General features: G+C 41.1%; 1 protein-coding gene across 1 annotated transcript in view; it reads left to right on the plus strand.

Annotated features, from left to right (window-relative positions):
* SPATA13 (spermatogenesis associated 13) overlaps nt 1-21,936 on the plus strand; it is a 167,252-nt gene that overhangs the window by 32,483 nt on the left and 112,833 nt on the right. The gene's annotated exons all lie outside the window — the stretch shown is intronic.

Genomic DNA, 21,936 nt, shown 5'->3' on the forward strand with positions numbered 1-21,936 from the left:
TTACATGTTATACAGAAACGTCTTAATGATTTTTGGCTATTCTAAGTACTTCATATGTAAGTTGAGTCATACAGTTTTTATCATTTTGTGACTGGTTTATTTCACTTAGTATAATGTCCTCAAGGTTCATCCATGTTGTATCATACGTCAACATTTCCTTCTTTTTTAAGACTGAATAATGATATTGTGTGTATGTATATATATATCACATTTTCTTTATCCATTCTCCTGTTGGTGGGCGCTTGGATTTATTCCACCTTTTGGCTGTTGTGAGTAACGCTGCTACGAATATGGGTATTCAAGGGTCTCTTTGAAACCCTGCCTTCAGTTCTTTTGGGTATGTAAGTGGAGTTGCTGAATAAGTTCTAAGTTCATCTGGTTGTGTTCAGAGAAGATGCTTTGTATGATGGCTGGCTGTCTTGTTAAATCTATTAAGACTTACTCTGTGGCCTAACCTGTGGTCTATCCTGGAAGATGTCCTGCATGCACTTGAGAAGAATGTGTATTTGTTGTTGGGTAGAGCGTTCCATACGTGCTATTAGATTTAGTTGGCTTGTTGTGTTAAGTCCTCTATTTCCTTATTTAACCATTTGTCTGGTTGTTCTGTCCATTGTTGTGAGTGGGGTATTGAAGTCTCCAGCTATCATTGCAGAACTGTCTACTTCCCCTTCAATTTGGTCTGTTTTTGCTTCATATGTTTTGATGGTCTGTCATTAAGTGTGTAAATTTTCATATTACATCTTCTTGCTGTATTGAACCTTTAAGTAATATATAATGTCCTTCTTTGCCTCTTGTAACCTTTTTTGATTTCAAGTCTACTTTGGAATTGGTATGGACACCCCTGCTCCCTTTTGGTTACCATTTGCATGGAATATCGGTTTCCATCTTATCACTTCTCCATTTGTTTGTGTGTTTAGATCTCAGGGAGTCTCTTGTGAACAGCATATAGTTGGATCGATGTGTTTTTATCCATTCTGCCAATCTGTCTTTTGATTAGATAGTTAAATCTATTTACATTTAAAATAATCACTGATAAGGAAGAATTTACATCTGTCCCTGTGCTACTTGGTTTCCATGTGCCTTATAGCTTTTATTTGTCCCCCATTTCCTGCATTACTTCTTTTGTATTTAGTTGATTTTTTTGTAGTGAATTGTTTAAATTCCTTTCTCATTTCCTTTTGTGTGTAGTCTATAGCTATTTTCATGGGGATTACATTTAACGTACTGAAGTTACAACACTGATTTGAATTTGTGCCATCCTAACTCTAATAAACATCAAAAACTCTTCTCCTTTACAGATCTGTCCCTACCCTTTTTGGGTAGTTTATACAGTGTTATGCATTGTGTGCCCCAAAATATAAACTAACAATTCTTTTAAATGCATTAGCCTCTTAAATTATGTAGAAAAAAAGATTTGTAGTTATAAATCAATATTACAGTACTTTTGGCTTCCTTGTTATGGAAAGGCTAAAAACAGATTAGGGTTTATTAGTAAACAAACATATTCTGTGCTTATTGAGGGATTGTGCTATAAAGCATATTTCTGGAAATTATGAAATATGTTCATAAATTTGCCAATCTAAAGAATGCCTGTGTAACAGTTTACAGTAGCTTACTTCTCAATGTTCACTACAAATTAAAGTTCCTAATGGTTTTAAGTTCTAATTAAAACTACTTGAAGTAATAAAGAAAACATCTCTGCATGATACAAAAGATCTGTGTTTTGGTAAGAGAAGGTGTAAGGAATGGAAATAATTTTATTGAGGGTAAAAGGTAACTGTTCTAAAGTACAGCTGTTTATTTTTTATTTTATTTATTTATTTTTTTGAGAGGGCATCTCTCGTATTTATTGATCAAATGGTTGTCAACAACAATAAAATTCTGTGTAGGGGACCCAATGCACAATCATTAATCAACCCCAAGCCTAATTCTCAACAGTCTCCAATCTTCTGAAGCATAACGAACAAGTTCTTACATGGTGAACAAGTTCTTACATAGTGAATAAGTTCTTACATGGTGAACAGTGCAAGGGCAGTCATATCACAGAAACTTTCGGATTTGATCACGCATCATGAACTATAAACAATCAAGTCAGATATGATTATTTGTTTGATTTTTATACTTGATTTATATGTGAATCCCACATTTCTCCCTTATTATTATTATTATTACTTTTTAAATAAAATGCTGAAGTGGTAGGTAGATGCAAGATAAAGGTAGAAAACATAATTTAGTGCTGTAAGAGGGCAAATGTAGATGATCAGGTCTGTGCCTATAGACTAAGTATTAATCCAAGCTAGACAAGGGCAACAAAACAGTATAGCTGTTCATTTAAAGAGGGTGAACACTGTATGTAAAAGGAAAGTTGTAGAAAGTTTGTGGAAGAATTTGATATGGTCATGCTATGTGAGATTAAAGCAAATGAGTCTTGATATGAAGCACACAGCAAAATTAGGATTTTGTTTTCTGTTAAAAGGACAAATTTTTCTTGAACCATTAAGTCTGCTCTTAATATTGAAAAATTGTGAAGGGTTTTTCTAATTGTATCAATATCATTTCTCATGCTTAAGGTTTCAATGAGTTGTCTAAGTACTTAAGAAAATGAGATTTTAATATTAAAAGAGCTAAAAGCTATGTTGATGTTACAGAAATACCCAAACATCCTTATATGGTCTTAAAGCTCTCATCACATCTTTAACCATTGTCATTTCTAAGTCTTTTGTCATTTATAGTTACTGTTTTGCTCCTGAACTAGTAAAGAACTAGATGCAAACAGAGCAAAAATTAGTTACATGAAATTAAGTAAAGTGAGGAAGGTGATTTTAATTTTGTTTCAAATATCGCTACTCTCAGAAAAAGAAGTGTGTGTTTCAACCTTTTCCTCTTAAGCTAGCTTACAATTGTTCAGTAAATTATACCTTTAAAGCAGAATTGAAACATTTATCTTTCTCTCTCTACCTGATCCCTCCAGAATTTAAAAACTCTCAGTGAGTATTTTTATATTTTATGGCAGTATGTTGATTTGCATAAGTTCAATAAGAATCTGCTCTCCTTGTAGCAGGACCAGTTGAAAACAATGGTTATATTACCAAGGCTTTGACTGGAATGTCATACCTGAGAGACACATGCATAAACTCAGATATGAACAGACAGCTTTAAGGAACTAACATTGACTTTATGGAACCAACAAAGGCCCTTGGAAGAGCTGGCCTGGGACCTTGCTTACAGGGTCCCAGCAAGCTTACCAGGTGAGTAGGGAAGGTCACTTCCTGGCAGGTGCAGGAACCTCAAAGTATCTTGGAGACCTCAAGAACAGAAGAACTCACCCAAATCTGCGGGTACTCCCAGCAAAACCTGGTGGCAAGTCTGACTTGGCTTCCTGGCCTTGAGAGGCCTTTAAAAGCTGAATCTGAAATTCCTTATAAAAAGTTCCAGCAAAGCACATTTAAAAGATCCTGTGCGATCAGTGGCTGTTCTTGCTGCACTTATGTAAATCATCAGGCCAACTGTTTTAAAGCTAAACTTATTTTATATTAATAAAAAGGAGGGTGATATTAGAGAGAAAGAAGAATTGTGTTTCCGTAGTGCAACCTTATCACTATTAGATTCTAATACTGGTCATTTCAAAATAGACTAGATCCTGGATTCTAGTTTCCTCAGAGTATCTGGCTATGACTCCAAATGCTTCAGTTTTCTCCCGTCATTTCAATTAGTTTTACTATTTCTAGTCCTTATATTCAACCATTCAGTCTTAATCTTCTTGTCAAGTTTGTTTCCTCCAGAACAAAAAATCCAATTCCAGATGTTGCTCAGACGAGGATTTCAGTCCATCCTAACGCTGATGAAGACGCACGTCAGCAGCCCCGCACCTTAGTTGCCCCCCTCCTTTTATGCGCCCTTGTCCGTGTCTGCCTCTGCCCCCACGGCTCCGTGACCCCTCCTCTCCCTGACACAGCAAGGAACTGCTGGACCCACAGGCAGGAACAACGCCCCTACTTAGCAGGACGCAGTTACAGAAGAGTGACCAACACCCACTTTTCCTTGAAGGATTTCAAGGGTCCACATTCCTTGCGGGGTGAATGAGGTGGGGCAGAGACACGGGACAAGCATCATGATTAACTTTTCCCGCCTATGATGAAGAAGGCTGAGATATAAACGGTATAGTAAGAACAGGAGGAACACCATCTTAAGGCTAAAATTGCATTTTAAAAAGCGGAGAGTTAAGAGTAAGATTCCTAGCATATTCTCTGGTAGCCAGACAATTGCCCAACAGCCTGTCTTAGGGCAGGGCAGGCAGTCTTAGCTGATACGTCCCCACTTCTTTGGCCAAGCACTTCAAAAGGACCTCCAATCTCTCAACCTTGCCCCTAGCCACCTGCCCCAGTATGTCAATGACCTCTTGCTTTGCAGCCCGTCAAAAAATGATCCTATATCCTGGGGAAAAAGCGATACTGTGTCTCAGAACACAAAGCTCAACTGGTACAGCAAAAGGTCATTCACCTTGGTCTTGACCTCACCCCACCACTCGCTGCATACCCACCTCCGAACACAAGCTATCAATAATCTCCCCTTCGCCACCACAAAGCGAGATCTTAGCTTTGTTTCTTAGCTATTTTAGACTCCATCCAAACTTTCTCACTCATTGCAAAACCCCTTTATGAGGCCTCCCACGGGATCCCCAAGAAAGGGTGCCAGAGACTTAATTCCTGCTTCTTTCTGGGCCCTTAAGCAAGCACTCCTCAAGGCACCTGCTTTGACTCAACCTAACCCTAACAAACTTTTTTTCTCTTAACCAGCAAAACGGACAAGCATTAGAACTACTCGCATAATCAACTGGGGACTCCCTCCAGCCTGTTGCCTATCTGTCCAAACAACTGGACCTTGCAGTAAAAGGCTGGTCTCTCTGCTTACAGGTCCTGGCGTCACCTGCGCTCCTTATCCCCGAAGCCCAGAAATTGCCCTCCACCAGCCCCTATAAGTACACAACTCACACAGCCTCTCTGACCTTCTCAGCCACGGGGCTCTAACTCTTCCCTCCGCGGCCGAAGTCCAGGTCAGCCTCTACAGCCTTCACCCCTCCTGGCCCCATTCGCCTTTATCACCCTCCTCCTGCTTTTCCTCCCCTGCTTAAGTAACCTATTTCAAAGATTTTTACAGAATCGAATGGCGGCCATCTCCCAAGCAACTACTCAAGAACACCTCCAAATGGCTTTTCTGCTTCAAAATATCAGAAAACCCCCTTCATCGCCCCCTCTCAGCAGGAAGTAGCCAAGAAAAGAACAGCAGCCTGTCTTCCCGTACCCTTTTAGAGCCGGGAATGATAGAATCCGGACCTGAGTACCAGCTTTCAAATAAGCCCACCCAGCATCTCAGAGAAACCTAGGTGTCATCTTACCCAGGCTACAGGCATCCTCCAGAGGACGCGCGTCAGCACGCCACAAAGCCCACCTTTCCCCTGACCCCTCCCCTTAAAGAGCCCGCCAAAAACCCTCGCCATAAAAAATTCTCTTGACCTGTTAGAGACTCTCTTTCCTTTGTTCTGCTGGCCAGGACAGAGGGGTCGCTCTCAGGTTCAGCAGTAAACCTGCTTGGACTGTTGAGTTCACATCCCCTCTCTTCTTTCAATAATTATGTTAATTTAAAAATAATTATGTATTATATTAAATTAAATGGCAACGTGTAAGTTCTCTAAATTTGTTCTCTTTCAAGATTATATTGGCTATATGAATTTAAATATGAATTTTAGAATCAGCATGCCAATTTATGCAAAGTAGTCAATTGGGATTTTGATGGAAACTGCACTGAATCTTCAGAATATTTTGGAGGGTCATGTTCTTTTAACAACAGTAAGTTTCCATTCTATGAACCCATTTATTAAGATCTTAATTTCTTTGAACAGTGTTTTAAAGTTTTCAGAATGTAAGTCTTACACTTCTTTTGTTAAATTTATTCCTAATATTTTATTTTTTTCATGTTATTGTAATGGAATTATTTTCTTAATTTCCTTTTTGGATTGCTCACTGCAAATGTATAGAAAAGCAATTGACTTTTTCCATATTTATCTTTAATGTTGCAACCTTCCTGAAATTGTTCATTAGTCCAATAGTTTTCTAGTGTCATCCTTAGGACTTTGTACATAAAAGATCATGTCATCTGAAAAGATAGTTTTACTGCTTCCTTGCCAATCTGGATGCCTTTTATGTCAAGTTCTTGCCTAACTGCCCTGGCGAGAACAATGCTGCACAGAAGTGGCGACAGCAGCCGTTTGATGATGGTAGGGAGAGCATCCGGCCTTTGACCATTGAGCATGATGATATTAGCTGTGGGCATTCTGCTGATACACACAATCAGGTTGAGTGAGTTCCCTTCCACTCCTGATTTGTTCAGTGCTTTTATCATGAAGGGGAGTTTAATTTTTCAAATGCTTTTTCTGTATCTGTGGAGTTGGTCATTTTTTTTTTTGGTCCCTTTTTCATATGATGTATTATAGTAAATGACTTGGATATTAAACCAACCTTGAATTTCTGGGATAAATTCCACTTGGTCACAGTGTAAATCATTTCTATATGTTGCTGAATTTGGTTTGCTGGTATTTTGTTTAGGAGCTTTGTATCTATATTTGTAAGAGATGCTGGTCTGTGGTTTTCTACTCCTGTAATGTCTCTCTCTTTGGTTTTGTTGTCAGGTAATGTGGGCCTCATGAAATCAGTTTGATAGTATTCCCTCCTATCCTGTTATTTGGGGAAGATTTTGTGAATAATTATTTCCATTCTTTATTTTTTTATTCCTAAAAGAAAGGACCAAAAAACCACTTAAGAAATCTTTTAAAACCTTTCTTTTCATCTTTCATGGTTTTATATTGTTGAGTCCCAACTACTCCATGAAGCATGCTTTCTCTGATTATGCCTGCCTTTGATGTTGGTTTCCTTCCTGAGCTTCTGTTGTTAATGCTGACAGTCCACCAGCACACTCATGATGCACTAGGCTGTTGTAATCTCCAGCATTTCACGTCCACTCCTTTTTGTCTGCTCCACTGACTAGGAATTTCTTGAGGTCAGTGACTGGCTCTTCAACTTCACACATTGTCCCGAAGTACCTAGCACATTGCAACAAGTGAAAGTGGAACATTTTATCCAATTGCATAGATTTCAAAGCTCTGAAAAATAATCATTTTCAGGATTTCCTAGTATTTATGAGTGCATATGTGTATATATAAATTTATGTGCATTATATATCTGTATACACATTCTCACATGACTTTGCACATTTTTTCTAACATAAACCTAAGTGTAGTTAGTTAAAAGAGAATTTAGGCGGGTATTTCTGGGTTCCAGGTCTGGCTCTTCACTGTAAATACTGGACTCTGAGGCTTACTGTCCATCTGTTCTCTCATATATAACATAAAAATATAAAACAATGTGAAGATTAAAATGAAATATAAATTATTTAGTCTAATACTTTGTGCTAATAGTCACTTAATAAATAATGACTTATGGCTTAAGCTTTTAAAGAATGAGTCTGATATTAACCACATTTTAATATTTATATTTAATATTTAGTATTAACCATATTCTAATATTTATTTGATATAATAGATGATTGGGTTAAAAGTCTTACATTTTGTTTAATGGCTGATCAGCTAAAATTTTCCTTATTAAATTCTTTGGAATGTCTTTTGGGAGCTGTTATTAAAGACTGATTTCTCCTCACCATAAACACTTGAGGAAGTGCCTAAAATCAAGGGCTACAAACTCAAGACAGCCTGGAGTTAAGTTCAGGTACTCACTAGCCATGTATCTTTCACTTCCTCCTCTGTCACACATGTGAGACAGGGACTATGGGTTTAGACAGGGTAGGGGGAGGGCCTCCAGAAAAAACAAAGCAACATAATCCATTGTGAGATTTGCTTTGGCTGCTGGCCTCCCCCCCACCCCCTCAACGGCTTATTTTTCTGACTTTACCCAGGTGCTGCTTTTCTTTCTCCAGCCCTAGTCAAGTGATTTGCAACCTGGGCAATTAACAAGCAAGCCCAAAACAATGTAGTAAAAACAGGAAGGATTCCATCTTGAAAATAAAATTGCATTTTTAAAACCCAATTAGTTAAAAAGTAAGTTTCTTAACATACTCTTTAACAGACAGACAATAACTCAGCCCACCTTGGGAGAAAAGCAGGCAGTCTTGAGTGATATGCTCCCAGACTAGGAAGCTGCTATCCTGGGAGGAAATCAGAGCAGTAAAATTAATTGTAAATAACCAGGAAGATTAATAAGAAACTTAATGTCTCTGCAAAGATAAACATCTTGGGGCCACTTAGCAGGTGTACATCCCTAGTCCTTTGTCTTTCAACCACCTATAAAACCCCTAGATAATGCACCACCCCAGGCCCCTCTTGTTCCCTCCTGGCCTGAGCCAGGAGCTCTGTCCTCTCACTTTATCTCTAAATGAAAGCCTCTGCCTTGCTCTCCTACCTTGAGCGTTTGCGAAGTTCATTCTTTGACTCTGAACAAGAGCCCTGGCATCACAGGGATGAGTACCTGCTTCTGAGAGTCCTTTCAAGGATTCAGAGATACTCAATGAGAAGCACTTAGTACAGTAACTGGCATTTAGTAAGTGATGAATGTTAAGTAGTTGTGTTCCTCACATCCTTCATCATCAACCCCTTGTATGGTGTCTGGCACTTAAAAAGTGTTTGAGTGAAAAGTTTCATTGAAATTATTAACCTACTTGTAGAAAACTCTTCAGGCATTTTTCTGTAGGAAGAACCCTGCATTGAGAAGGAGGCTGGCTGGGTGAGCTGCAAAGCTATTTGTAGATAGGATGAGAGTCTTAGAGGTGGAAAGGGTCCTTTTCACCACCGTTGGTTTAAAGGTGAAATCAGTAAGGTCACCATGCTATGCTTTTATGGTTTTGTATTTGTCCTAACTTAAGCTTATCTTTCAGTTTTTTAAAACCTTAATTTCTGACAATTTTGTGTGTTTCTAATAGGGTTCAATATAGTTAGTTGTGCAGATTTTATCAGCATTAGAAAGTGCACTGTGTTGTTCTACTTCATCAGTCAGGCCCGTTAAACAAAGCCTAACCCATTAACCAAACCCCATAAAACCCACAGGAGCCACTGCCCTGACTGTCGTGGCATTGTTCCCTGTAGTGGCACTGCCCTTGCAGAGGATAGTGGCACACAGCAGGCACCATTATTGTTATTGTTGCATTTGTGAATAGAAAGTGTGAGGTTTCTGAAGAAAGACATCTACTCACATGTACTTCTTATTCATTGCCAGAAAAGGTACAGAAAGATTTCTACGTACATGTATGGCTTCAGAGTAGTAAGATTAAAGCCCTTTTCTTTGAGTTATTATTAGTATTTCCAGTACCCTCTTGGTATTATCTTGCTGAATTTAAATGTTTTCATCTAGTTTTCTTTCATTGGCATATTGAGATTGCTTAGAGCTCAGTGTTTCCAATACAAAAATCCCATATATTGAACACATATTTTTGAAATACGTCAAGTATAATGAATACAAATTCCCTTCAGGGCAGATGTAATTAATTCCTCACTACTTGCATTTGGAAAACTGCCATCAGACCAAACCCAAGATTGACAGCAGAACCGGAAACCCTTGACCAGGGCAGCATCACACCTTAAACTTTGTAACAAAAAAGCACAATGCCCAAAAGATGGAACTCTTGTTGTGTGGAAAATTTTCGTAGAGCTCTAAGTCGAGGCTTTCATTAGAATGTTTTCCATTGGCTCACATGATGTTGACCTGTCAGTGCATCGCGCTGAGGGGCGGAGAGTGGACGTCTTCCTCTCCACACTGAGGTTAGAAACTTGGAGTGTTCATTCTCATCTTGATTTTTGCTCAATGTGATTAAAAAAAATTAATCCCGTCAGCTTCTTCTGAAATGGTGCTGCTACCCAGATTTTTTATATATTGGTTCACTTCCTACATGTAACACATCGAGCAGACATTACTACTCCCACTGCATAAAGGAGACTGAAGCTCAGTGAGATTAGGTAACTTGTCAAGTCACCCAGAAAAGCTAATTTCTGCCATAGGACTGTTGTGGAAGGAGACACAGAGCGAGTGCCCGGTGGGGAGAGGCTACAGCTCTGTGGCTTCCTGCGCTGGGGCTCACATTGACAGCCATGTTGAATGAATGATTTTGAATAGGTGACTGGTATTAGTGCTTACTGAGAATGCCATATTTTGATAAATAGATGATAAATACATTTGGATGTTGAAATTTCATGTGGAAAATTCTCTAGGAAAGAGTTTTGGTTCCAGCTGAACCCAAGTAGTCAGACTGCCTTTCTGTTGAAGCCCAAACCACTCAGCTCAGCAGAACCTGAACCTGTCAGCAGATCAGAGGTGGGCCCAGCGATCATCAGTCCGTGAACCACTGAGCCACAAGCAGTGTCCTCACGGATGTGGGAAAATGGGGGGAAAAACATACAACTATGCCAACCACATTGCAGAGATTATCACTTTCTTGTTGCCAGTTTTGGAGTTTCTAGAGTGTATATTTAACTTGCTGGTTTCTTCCCTCTGATGTGTATTTGTTGTTATATATTAACAGTGCCGGGCAACAGCGTGAACCTACAAATCACACTGGTGGGCTTTTGTCTTCTCTGCAGCTCAGAGGTCAGAGCTCTGGTGATTTCATGGTCTGAGGGCTCCTGCTGAGCAACTGACCCTAAAATAAAATCATACATACTGTGGTGTGACCTCTTCAGTGGCCTTTTAAAGACTTGGAAAGGTAGGATGGGGCCAGTCTGTTGTTTTTAAATGAAATAGTTCTTTAGTTACCTTAATGAAGAGCAGAGGTAAAGGAAGAAAATCCATTGTTTTATTATTGTTCTGTGTTTGAGGTCAGGTGGCGGAGTCTACTCAAAGTGACCTTTGCTTTACTGTTACAGAATTTGAGATGGTGTATTAGTCGTTCCTCAGGACAGAGCTAATGCCTTTCAGGCCAGGCCCTGGGAATCAGGCTTTTGAAGCGCATTCGTGTACCACTGTGGTTTGCTTTTCCAGGGCATCTACAGTGTAATTATATTTATTACTGATTTGGGCAATCCCTTCCCTTCCACCCATATGTAACTTAATAGTAGCCTTTCCTAATAATGGAGACCGGTGCACCTCACTGTGACATGTGTTTGTGATGCTGAGTAGATGCTACTTTGTGTTACAAAAGACTGTACAATGAATGCTTTTGTTTATAATAGTTTCCAACCCAGTGGATAGGCCCTCAGTAAAATTTTACTGCTTGCTTTATGAAAGATTTTTTTTCACAAGGGACTTTATTTATTGTCAATATGCTGCCATGAGCATAACTTTTAGGGGCCCATAATTTAGATTTTCCTGATTCAAGGCTATAATTTATTCTAAAGCTACCTGGAGATCCATTCAGTGAGAAATAAACCAATGCAGAGAATTAAGGCTCTGAGATTTGAAAGGGCTAAATTAAGTTATGACTTATATTACCTCTGGAAATAATTACTCCTTTAATTTTAAGTTCATTAATAGCCTTCTATAATTTTTGACGAGTGTTGACAGTGCTGTATATCTAGTCCTTTATACAGTCTCATTTCAGAAACCTTAAGCAAATCATTGGTTTTAACATAAGAGACATGACATTTAAAGATCATCTGATGCATCCCGTTGAAGGTTTCTGCTAGCCTGGGTTTAATAAAGCTGTCCAGAGAAACAGAACCAATAACGTGAATGTGTATGTACATATGTATCTATATACATATCTGATCTGTGGCACATAAGATTACTGATCACCACCGCCCAATGGGGAAATGTGGATGTTACAGTTTACCTGTGGGAGTGGAGAAGTCATTCTTCCTCTACCTGCTCACATGATGTGGAGTTAATTACAGGGACATTAAGAAGGTGTGGAGTAAGCCCATGGGAATTAGATGTCACACCAGCCATTAGAAACTAATAGTGTGACTAAGGACAGAAGTTCGTGGTATATCCAGTGTACGCCAAGCCCCACGTCATGTGGTTGCCGGAGCTGATGATAGTCTTCCAAACAGAACAGGCTGTGGGACAGAGACCAGGACCACCAGCCCTGCAAAACTGATGACAGCACAATACCCCAGGGTCCCAGAACTGAGCACAAGTAGAACTTTAGCCATGTGCTAGGACTTAAGATGCCAGTGTAAACGATTCTAGGTTGTCATCACGTTCTCAGTCATGCTACTGTGCTCGGCCCAATCGCTAGAGAGAAGTTAACCTTTAGGAATTCTTTCAGCCTGAAATTTCAGGAAGCAAAAGCCAAGCAAAGGAATGTAGCAGGCACATATGTTTTCTGCATGGGAAATACAGGTTTTAGAGAGAAGTGCTCCACAGGGCAGCTTGTTGAAATGGGCGACAGACTATTGAAAAAAAATCAAATTGAGAGAAAAAGAAAGCAATACCAAAAGATAGGATAGGAGGTAGTGCGTTTGGCTTTTGTATATCCTCAGGAAATTCCAATAGGCTAATTTATCAAGAAAGCAGTTACATTTCCACAAAGGCACACTTAATATGCTTGTGGAGGGAGAAGAACCTTAGTGTGGGTCAGATGTGTAGGTGTGGGCTTATGCAAACAGCAGAGTCAGCAGGGAGCTTTTTATTAATCCCTTTCCTTGAGGAGGCTCTTCCAGCAAACGCCACGTTCTATGTTATGACACTTTTGGCAGGAACCTACTTTTTTCAAAGTGTCACCTGTGCTGTCACTGGTCATGCACTTCCAGGCTTCAGAGGCCATTATTTCCTTCACTATCCAAAGAAAGGGGAAAGCAGTAGGCAAACCAGACTACTACCGTTTCAGAGTCATCTCTGCCACACAGGTGTGCATGAGTCATTCCTGGGGTTTGGTGAAGTCATTTTACAGGTCTCAGTTGGCAGGTGACTGCTTTCCTGAGTAGTCCCAGCGATCTCCAGTTCTCAGCTGGCTTCGCTAGCATGTAGTCTTTGCCCTCCTCTTGCAGAAGTCTGGCAGGAGCTTGGGGCACAGCGCCCCTTCCTCACTGTGCCTTTATTCCCAAAGCCTTTGCGTTGGATGTAATTGGGTGTGCTTCATCCAAGTAATGACCGTACGTTCTGATGAAACAGCGGTCTCTTAATTTTTAGGTCACCGGCCTTTTTTTGGTGCTTCCTGATTCCCTGCAGCCCTGTGGTTAATTTCTGTCTCCTTGGAGCCTGCGCCGCCCACTCTCCTAGTTGGCTTCCGTCCTTCTGGTCATTCCAGCTCTGCTGTCTCCTCCTCGCTCTAACTGTTCCTCAGGGTGTCAGTGTCCCACCCCCGCTCCTCACCTCCAGCCCTTCCACGGCCCCACCTCTCACCTTGTCCCTCCTGAGTCCAAATACCTCATGAATACCTGTGTTTCTTTTGAGTCGGGACCCGAAGTTCTGGCTGCTGGTGTGTGTTGGATGTGGCGGGCTCTTGGGTGTGGAACAGAACCAAACCTAGAGAAGGATCAATAGCACGGCTGTCCTCTCCCCAGGACCAAGTCCCCTAGGGACGGCGCACCTGCCACAGGTTCCAAAGCTTGCCTTTGCCCTCCAGGGTATGATCGGGGCCAGGATCGTGGAGAAGCAAGGGGAGATTTGGCTGTAGATGGGGTGTCACGTGGGGCAGATCTTGAAGGCCTCCCACGTGGCTGAACAGGGTACACAGAGGCAAGGGAGCAGAAGGCATTTCAGAGACCGGAAGGTAGTCCAGGCTGACAGAGGTCTAGAGCATCTGTATGGGTGTAACCCGGGAGGAAATGATTCATTATTCTTCCTGCTGTTTTCAAGCACTAAGCACTGAGCCTTGCATGTCACAGGAATTCCTTACGGTTTCTGGAAACAGTTGAAAATAAGAGTGGGTATGAATGATGGGAACCCTAAGACCGACTTTAATCCTGGAAGTGACAGGAGACCTTGAAACTTCTTGAATAGGTTGTTGACTGTAACTGGGGATGCACTTCAGGAAACTGCTCGGCACCTGGGCATTGAATGGATTGGATGGTAGCAAAATGGGAAACTGATAACAGATCTTGGTGGGAAGTAATACAGCTCTGAGATCAGGGGGTGATGGAGGAAGAGGACCTGAGCGAGTGAATCCAGAGACCTGGGGAGTCAGGTGGAAATTAGGTAGGAATGTGGGAGAGAGATGGAGAAGTCCAGTGTTCTGGGAGAACTGAGGTAGTGCAGCAGAAGAGTGAGTGAGATTGTGTTTGTGTTGAGGGACTGTCAGGAGGAGGACTTGGCTTTGGTTGAATTTGAGTGTGAGAGGTGAATCCTGCGGAAGATGCTCCTGGTGTTAGAGTGTCAGCAGGAGCTGAGAAGTTACGTGATGGGCTGTCCAGGCCCAAGTATCTGGAAAAGCAAGCTGCACTTGGAACCCTGGGAGTGAGCAAAGAAGACCGAAACAGGAACAAGAAGTCTCTGGGAACAGTGGCATCTCAGAAACCTGAAGAAGCATCAATAGTTACAGTATCTGAGGCCACAGGGAAGATGGGTTCTCTCTGAGAAGGGTGCACTCAGTTTGGCACTGAGCCGGCCTTGGCAAAAATAGCAAGAGCAGTTTCAAGGACATAGGGAGGCAGAAGCCAGATTAGCTTCACTCGCTCAGCACACCACTGCATGTCAGACCCAGAGCTGGGCGATGAAGCTACAGTGAACAAGTTGATGCGGTCTCGTCCCTCATAGTTTCCAGCTGGTGCACAGTGAGATGAGTAATCAGAGAATTAAAATACGTTGAGATAAATCTAGAAGGTTCTGAGGATGGTAGAAACATAAAAAAGAGAAGCAGCAATTCAGAAGAATATATAGAGGAGACTTACACTGTCAGCCGTTCACGTTCCAGGCCACCTGCCCATCTCTGCATCTGTATTTCAGCAGCAGAGTCCTTGCTGGCCCCTCATTAATCTTTGCTGCCTGACAGTTACTTGAGCTGCTGCTGCTTCACCTGCACACAGGGAGGGGTTCACAGAACAGAGGTTCTAGATGGGGAGACTGCAGTATCCATAGAGTGGGCTGAAAGCACACGTGTCAGATGAGTGCCGGTATATAAAAGGATTTAAGTGTACATCTACTTTGCTTCATTCAAAACGTATGTTTTTTTTAAAAGGATGGAAAAGAGAAGTCCAGTGCAGTTAAAATCACTTTGAGATTTCTCTTCTCTTTGTGACCTGCAAGAGCGGGGTGGCACTGGAGAGGAGAGGTCCCAGGCTCTTTGCAGGAGGGCATGTTGGAAACATTAAGAGCCACTGGCAGAGAGTGCCAGTCCTGTGAGAGACGAGAGGCACAGCTGGGAGGCAGGTGGGGTGCTCTAGGCACTTGCTGCCGTTGGTTCCTGTGGGCATGTGCACGATTCATGGACTGTGGAAATGGATTCCTGACTCCTCATCCAACCTCTCCCCCTCAGTGACTTTAAAGATGATTATTTTATATCCTAACCGCTAACAGTTTTAGAACTGTGGTCCTGCTAATCACTGCATAGTCAGTCTTTCCCACCAACTGACTTGGTGTGCTGCATTTGGTTGGAAGGGCAAGGATTTCCTCTTCTAACACTGCTGTTTATTCTCTGGCTGAATCATTTGTTCCCTGAATGGCTGAATCCATTGTTAAAAATTCTGCCTGCTTAAAGGTGTGTGGAATCTTGACCCCCACCCTCAGGGCATTAATCAATGATTTCATCTGTACCTATATCAGCAGCTCACAATGCTTTTCTTATTTGAAGGTTAGTTACAAAATGTCTTTATACTGGAGCAGGAGGCAAAACAGTGCATCTTGTAAGGATGAATTATGACTAAATTCATGGCAAGTGGACAATAACAGCTTTTTCAAAGTTTCCCATTTTCCCTCCCCCAGCCTCTGGCAACCACTAGTCGACTTTCCCTCTCTGTGGATTTGCCCATTCGTGACATTCATGTGAAAGGTAACATGTAATATGTGGCTGTTGTGACTGCTGTCACTTATAATATTTTCAAGGTTCACCCATGTGCAGCATGTATCAGTACTTCCTTTCTGTGGCCAAATCATTCAGATCGATGGGTGTATTGTATTTATTTAGCCCTGCAGCACTTGATGGATATTTAGTTTACTTCCATTTTTTTGACTTATTAAGAATAATATTGCTATAAACATTCATGTACAAGTTTTTGTGCAAACATATGTTTTTGATTCTCTTGGGTATGTACCTAGAATGAAATGACTGGATCATATGATAACATATTTAATATTTTGAGGAGATGACAAATTGTTTCCTAAGCTGCACCATTTACATCCATACCAGCCACATGAGAGGGTTCTGATTGCTCCACATCCTCGTCCACACATGTTGTCTGGAATAATACAGCATTAGAGCAAATTCCTAATTATTCAGGCACTGAGTATCTATAAGGTGGGTTTTCCAGGGTTTTGGTTTCTCTCTTTCTGTTTTCCAAGTAACTGATTTGTTGGCTTCCCTTTAATAATATCTAGTTTCACTTCTCTCAGGCAGGAGGGTGAAGAGAACATGGGAGAAGTTCATTTGGTTAATGTAGGTACATATTAACCTCTGTTAACAAGTTGGCTAGAAAGCTTTAAGGGAGAAAAGGCTGAAGTTATAGCTTAAGTGAGGTTTTGGATTAATGGCAAATAGCCCTGGGTAGGACTGGAAATATATTCTTGGGTACTAAGATAATTTGTGAATTTTGTGTCTTCATGTATGAAAATATTGCTAATGAGGCATGTTCTGTTTCTCTGGACAGCCACTGGATAGGGAAACTGTGACTTAATTTCAGTGCTTTTGTTTGCACTTGAGAGTAATTCTTTGGTGCCAAGAAATTCAAGGAAAGTGACTGAGTGCATAGTTTTAAAAACATCTTAGGGCGTCTACAGTAGTTTTTTCAAGTTTCCTATATTACTCAAATGTGGTGAGGAGGGTCACGGTCAGTACTTGGCTGGTGTTTACAACAAAGTACTCGTAATTATGGTGAGTAGGAAGGTGCACTCCCAAAGGGTTGAAGGCTTAGCAGAGAGAGGCCTGTTCAAAGTGAACATTACTTTGAAACATCACACTGCAATCTTTAACATCACATGAGTTTATATTCTGTCTTCTAATAGTCACATAATAACTAATACTTATATTAATATGAAGTCCTAAATTACATAGCATCAGATAAAAATAGCTGCACCTTTTCCCAGCACACCAAAGTCTTCCAATTTATGTGGAATAGATTTTTACTATGTTTTCACACCATCTATTCTTTTAATAAGTGTTTGTGAATCCCTGCCCTGGGGATATAAAAAAATATAAAGATGTTATCTATTCTCTTTAAGATCCTTACAGGGTGCTCGAAACAGCACCAAGATGTGATACAAGAAATAAAGTACAAGGAAAATGAAAAAGAGGCAAGGATGCTGTGAAAGGGATTTATAAATAGTGGTGAATAAATTGCTGAAGATAACAAATTTACAGTTAGAAGGACCTGAGTTTATGTTCCAGTTCTTACACTTGTTTTGTGACTTGGGTCAAATACTTCCCCATTTTAAGCATCACTTTTCTTCCCCTGAGGGGTCGCACATTGTTAAATTCATGCTGGAAATCTCTAGAACTGATCAGTTTCGAGAGGCAATGTAGTGTGGAAGAGAAGAGGTCAGAGTCTGTTATTCCATCCGTGTTCGAGTCAGGCCTTGTACAATATGGCTCCGGACGTCTCTGTAAGTCTCCAGGACTCAGTGACCTCACATGTGAGATGAAGGTCATTGAAATTGCACGTAGAGCAGAGACAAAAGTAGGTAGACTGTCCCCGATATTTTCCATGTTTGTAGGCAATTGATATGGAATGTGGAGAATGAGTAGAGCAGAGAGAACGTATTTAAAAGCTGCAGAAGCCAAGTATATCCATATAATTATTGCAATTAATAAATACAATACAAAACCTATGGTAACAATATTGAGGAAAACAAAAGGATAGAAGAGATAGCACTTAGAAGGTAGAAGAATAGAGAAGGGGTAACAAGGCTTTTGAGAATCATTGTTATGGGTTATAATGTTTTTAGAAAGTCTAGTGAAGATTGCAGTTCCTTTTCAAAATAATTCTGGTTTCTTCTTTGCCTGTTTGTTCCTACACATGAGTAGTCTGTTCCAATGTCTGGCACGTATTCATTAAATATTATTTACTTTCTGAAGAAATTGGTGGATTAGTAGAGTATCTTTCATGAGAAAATAATAGGCATGATTTCTAAATGAGACAAGAATATTGGATTGACTGGAAAAGGAGAACCAGTCTGAGAGAAAAAGGAGTTGCATTTGGAATGAGCGGCCAGCTGCTGGGTGTGGGTGTGTAGCGATCAGATGTATTGGAAAAGTAGGACTTCGTTATTTAGAAATCATAACTTTGTGGTAAAGCTTTTTGTTGTTTCTATTTTTATTATTTTGCTGTCTTTACAAAAGGCTCAGATTTAGAGGAAGACACATATGTCTTTAATTCTACTCTCCAAGACCCCCATAACTGCTACAGTATCTGTAATACTCCTTTGGGAAGACAGTTAAGAGTGTAAAATAATAGTGACAGAAATTGGGACATAGCATCAGCTCCATGGGAAGAAATGATGAAGATGAAAAGAGTAAATGGGTAGCACAATGGTGATCGGCTGTAGATTAAATAGATCAAAGTACAGTTTTCAAAAAGTTAAAACATGACTCTTCTGTAGATATGTTGCGAGCATCTGTCAAAGGTTTATTTAGCTCATTAACAAAGAAACCAGCAGCATGTCTGTCGCACGTGGCTCATGAAGCATCGAGGAGCAGAGATTGATCGTCTGTCAGGAAGGCAGGCTGACATGTTTGCTAAGCTAGAGACTAAACTGGTTAATGTCCTACAAGGCAGTAAAAGCATAACCTTTGTGGTTCTCTTTTCTGCCAGGCAGAAGCTATTTTCATCTCTACTGGACGAAAATAATCTACAAATGAACCTGTAATTTACCTAATCAGTAGTAAATAGCAGGTCTGAATAAGGTACGTTCTCCTAGAGAATGACATAATCTCCGGGTGAACCTGTTAGACCTGCTCTGGTGTGATATTGAAAGGTGGTCATTCTTGTGTTATTTCCATTTCTGCTTAATATTTTAAAAGTATACAAAGTTTAGAGAGGTGCCATTAATACCACCGCAATCACTAGAATGTTTTGGACTTTCCACTGTGTCCCCTGTATCTGAGTATCTGTGGGGTCTCCTGGGGGCAGATATTTATCCTGGGCTCAAGCCCCCTCGTAACAGATACCTGGTTTCTTACAGGCAGAGCCACCGCTCTTCCAACTGACCTTCCTACGTTTCCTCTCCTGTTACCCTATTTTGTATTTCTAAACTGACTCTACTAAAATGTCCGATCCTCACTGCCTCCCCGGCACCCATATCGATACAGACTCATAGAAAGTCGCTTTATAATAAAGCGGCAGGCCTATTTCAGGTACAGGTTGCTTTGCTGGATGTTCTTGAAACAGAAAAACAAGTGTAGAGGTCTCTGAAACCCTTTGCTGTTAAAGCCTTTAGACTCAGTTAAGAAAACCTGCAGGAGTCTCCCACCAACCCGATAAGTTTGGTTTGGGATTGCAGGAGAGGTGGCATTCTTTCTCATCCTTGTGGCAGTTCACGTCAGGTTCCTAAATAAACTGTGGTTTGGAATTTAGAATTGGGCATCTGGTTAAGCAAGTAAGTACGTGAGTTTTGTCTCATAGTGTCTTTGTCCTTGTTCTGCAGAGCCCTGGTATTGTGTTGGCCTGTCCCACATGTGACCATTAGGACATGGAAAGAAAGGAAGCTTCTGTAGCTCAGCAAAGTTAGAAGAGTACCAGGGACAGCTAGTTGCCAAGTAATAACTAGAGGGCATATGAGATAGGTAGTGCCCCTTCCTAAAGGATTTTCTGCTCTTTTGTGTAAGCATTATATTTTTAGGATACTTACTATGTATTTGCAGGGTCATAAAACCATAAAAGTGGAGGAAACCTCAGAGGTTATAAGTCCAGCCCCCACACCAGTCTATGGCCTGAGCCACTGAACCCCCACCTCAGGTGGAAAGCAGGAACCTTGCTAGAAGGCATGTTCTCTTTCTTTGACTGTTCATGAATTCTCTGTCCCAGAATGAAAACCAACTCCACGCTCTCTATGCACCGATTCTCCCAGAGGGTGCACATCAGAGTAAATCTGTGCTCCTTCTTCCACAGAATCACTGTGATGTCTTCCCTAAAAGCTGTCTTTTTCAAGCTGAGTATCCCAGAATGCTTCTACCATTTGTGAAAGGGAAAGGGTAGCAGACCATGGTCCAAACTGATCTGCAGTTTGTGTTTTTCAGGACGTGGTGCCTAGAAGTGAGTACATTAGTCCAGATGAACAGTTCAGCATATGGGCTTCAGGGAGCAGTGGGAAAGACTGCCTTTTTGATCTGAGCCGTGCTCCGTCGTTTGTGGTGACCAAGAGTGTATTGGAATTCCTGGTAGATGTGTGGTAGTGTCAGATCACCTTGGCCATCTGGTCAACTATATCTTCGGGTTCTTTTCTAAGTGAATTGCTTTTGTGTGAAGCATTCCCATCTTAGCCATATATAGGTCATTTTTAACCTAATTTTTTAAACTTTAGCAATGAGTATTTATGATAAACAGCACCATTAATAATAATATATGTTTATCAGAGAGAAAGAGCAGCATGTTAGTGAAGAGCCTAGTGCTGGAATCAGACTGCCTGCAGGTTCCAACCCTGTCTCTTTCACTGATTAATAATATGACCTTGAGATACTGCAGTGTGATGGTGTCTGTAAGGTCCTTCCCATGGCTCCTGGTGCAAGGTCAGTGATCAAGAAATGAGAGCTGTTATATTCCCTTTGCTAGACTCCTACTGACCTCTTCAGAAGGCATTTTCCTATTTAATGTAACTACGTGTTGGAGAACTATTGTTATTCCTCCTTTTCTCAGATGCGGGAACTGCAGCCCAGAGTAGTTATGTCACTTGTTCGGGGCTATATGTCTGCTGCGTGGTGTGGCAGGAGTTTGAACACAGGTCTGTCTGATGCTAAATGATTAGTACTCCTCCTTAGCCCCATTATATGTTATTTATATTAGTATTTTCCGACCTGGCTTTCTAATACTTGTCTATCTTTTCAAAAACTGTTTTATTAAGTAATGTATACAAACAATATTTATAACGTGTAAGTTCAAAGCTGAACAGATAATATATATGCACTACCCAGCCTGAAATATAAAATGCCACCTACATAAAAACACCTGTGAACGTCCCCCTCTGTCCTCAAGCCCTGCCAACCCTTCCCAAGAGGACCATTATTCTGAATTTTGAGATTATCACTCACTAACTTCTCTTTATTGGTTTTCCATATACAAATATATCCCTAAACCTTATGTTCTTTATCTAACTGTCTGGTTGAATAAGCATAATGTATGCGATGTGGCTAGAGAGGAATTTCTGTTTTTTGTCCCCTGTGTCTCCCCTTCAGTCAGCTCTGTGATTGGCTTGCCCCCTGCTCTCCATGAGAACCCAAGCCGGTCTCATGACTCTTGTACTCACATATGGATCATGACAGTCTCAGTCACTTCAGGTTGAAAAACTACTCTTCAATTCTGCAGTTACTATGCTCAATTTCATGTAACGTTCAAACTTTAATCTTGCTTTAAAATTGAGGCTCATGTGGCAATGCATGTCTCCCCTCTCTGCCCCCTCAGCCCCCACCCCAGAGGACTGCAGTATCCCAAGCCCTTCTTCTTTTTGTGAATTTTCAGAGCTTGCAGCCACAACTGCCATCTAATCATCCCAAAAAGAAACCTCATGGCCATTTATACTTACGTCACCGCGTGTTTCCTCCAGCGGCCCGGCAACCACTATGTACTCTCTGTCTCTGCAGACATGCCCGCCGGGACCTCTCAGTGTGCGCTGGGGTCGGTCAGCATGTGGCCTTTGTGGC

The sequence above is a fragment of the Manis pentadactyla genome, chromosome 2 (genome assembly GCF_030020395.1).
Source record: "Manis pentadactyla isolate mManPen7 chromosome 2, mManPen7.hap1, whole genome shotgun sequence".
NCBI lineage: Eukaryota > Metazoa > Chordata > Mammalia > Pholidota > Manidae > Manis > Manis pentadactyla.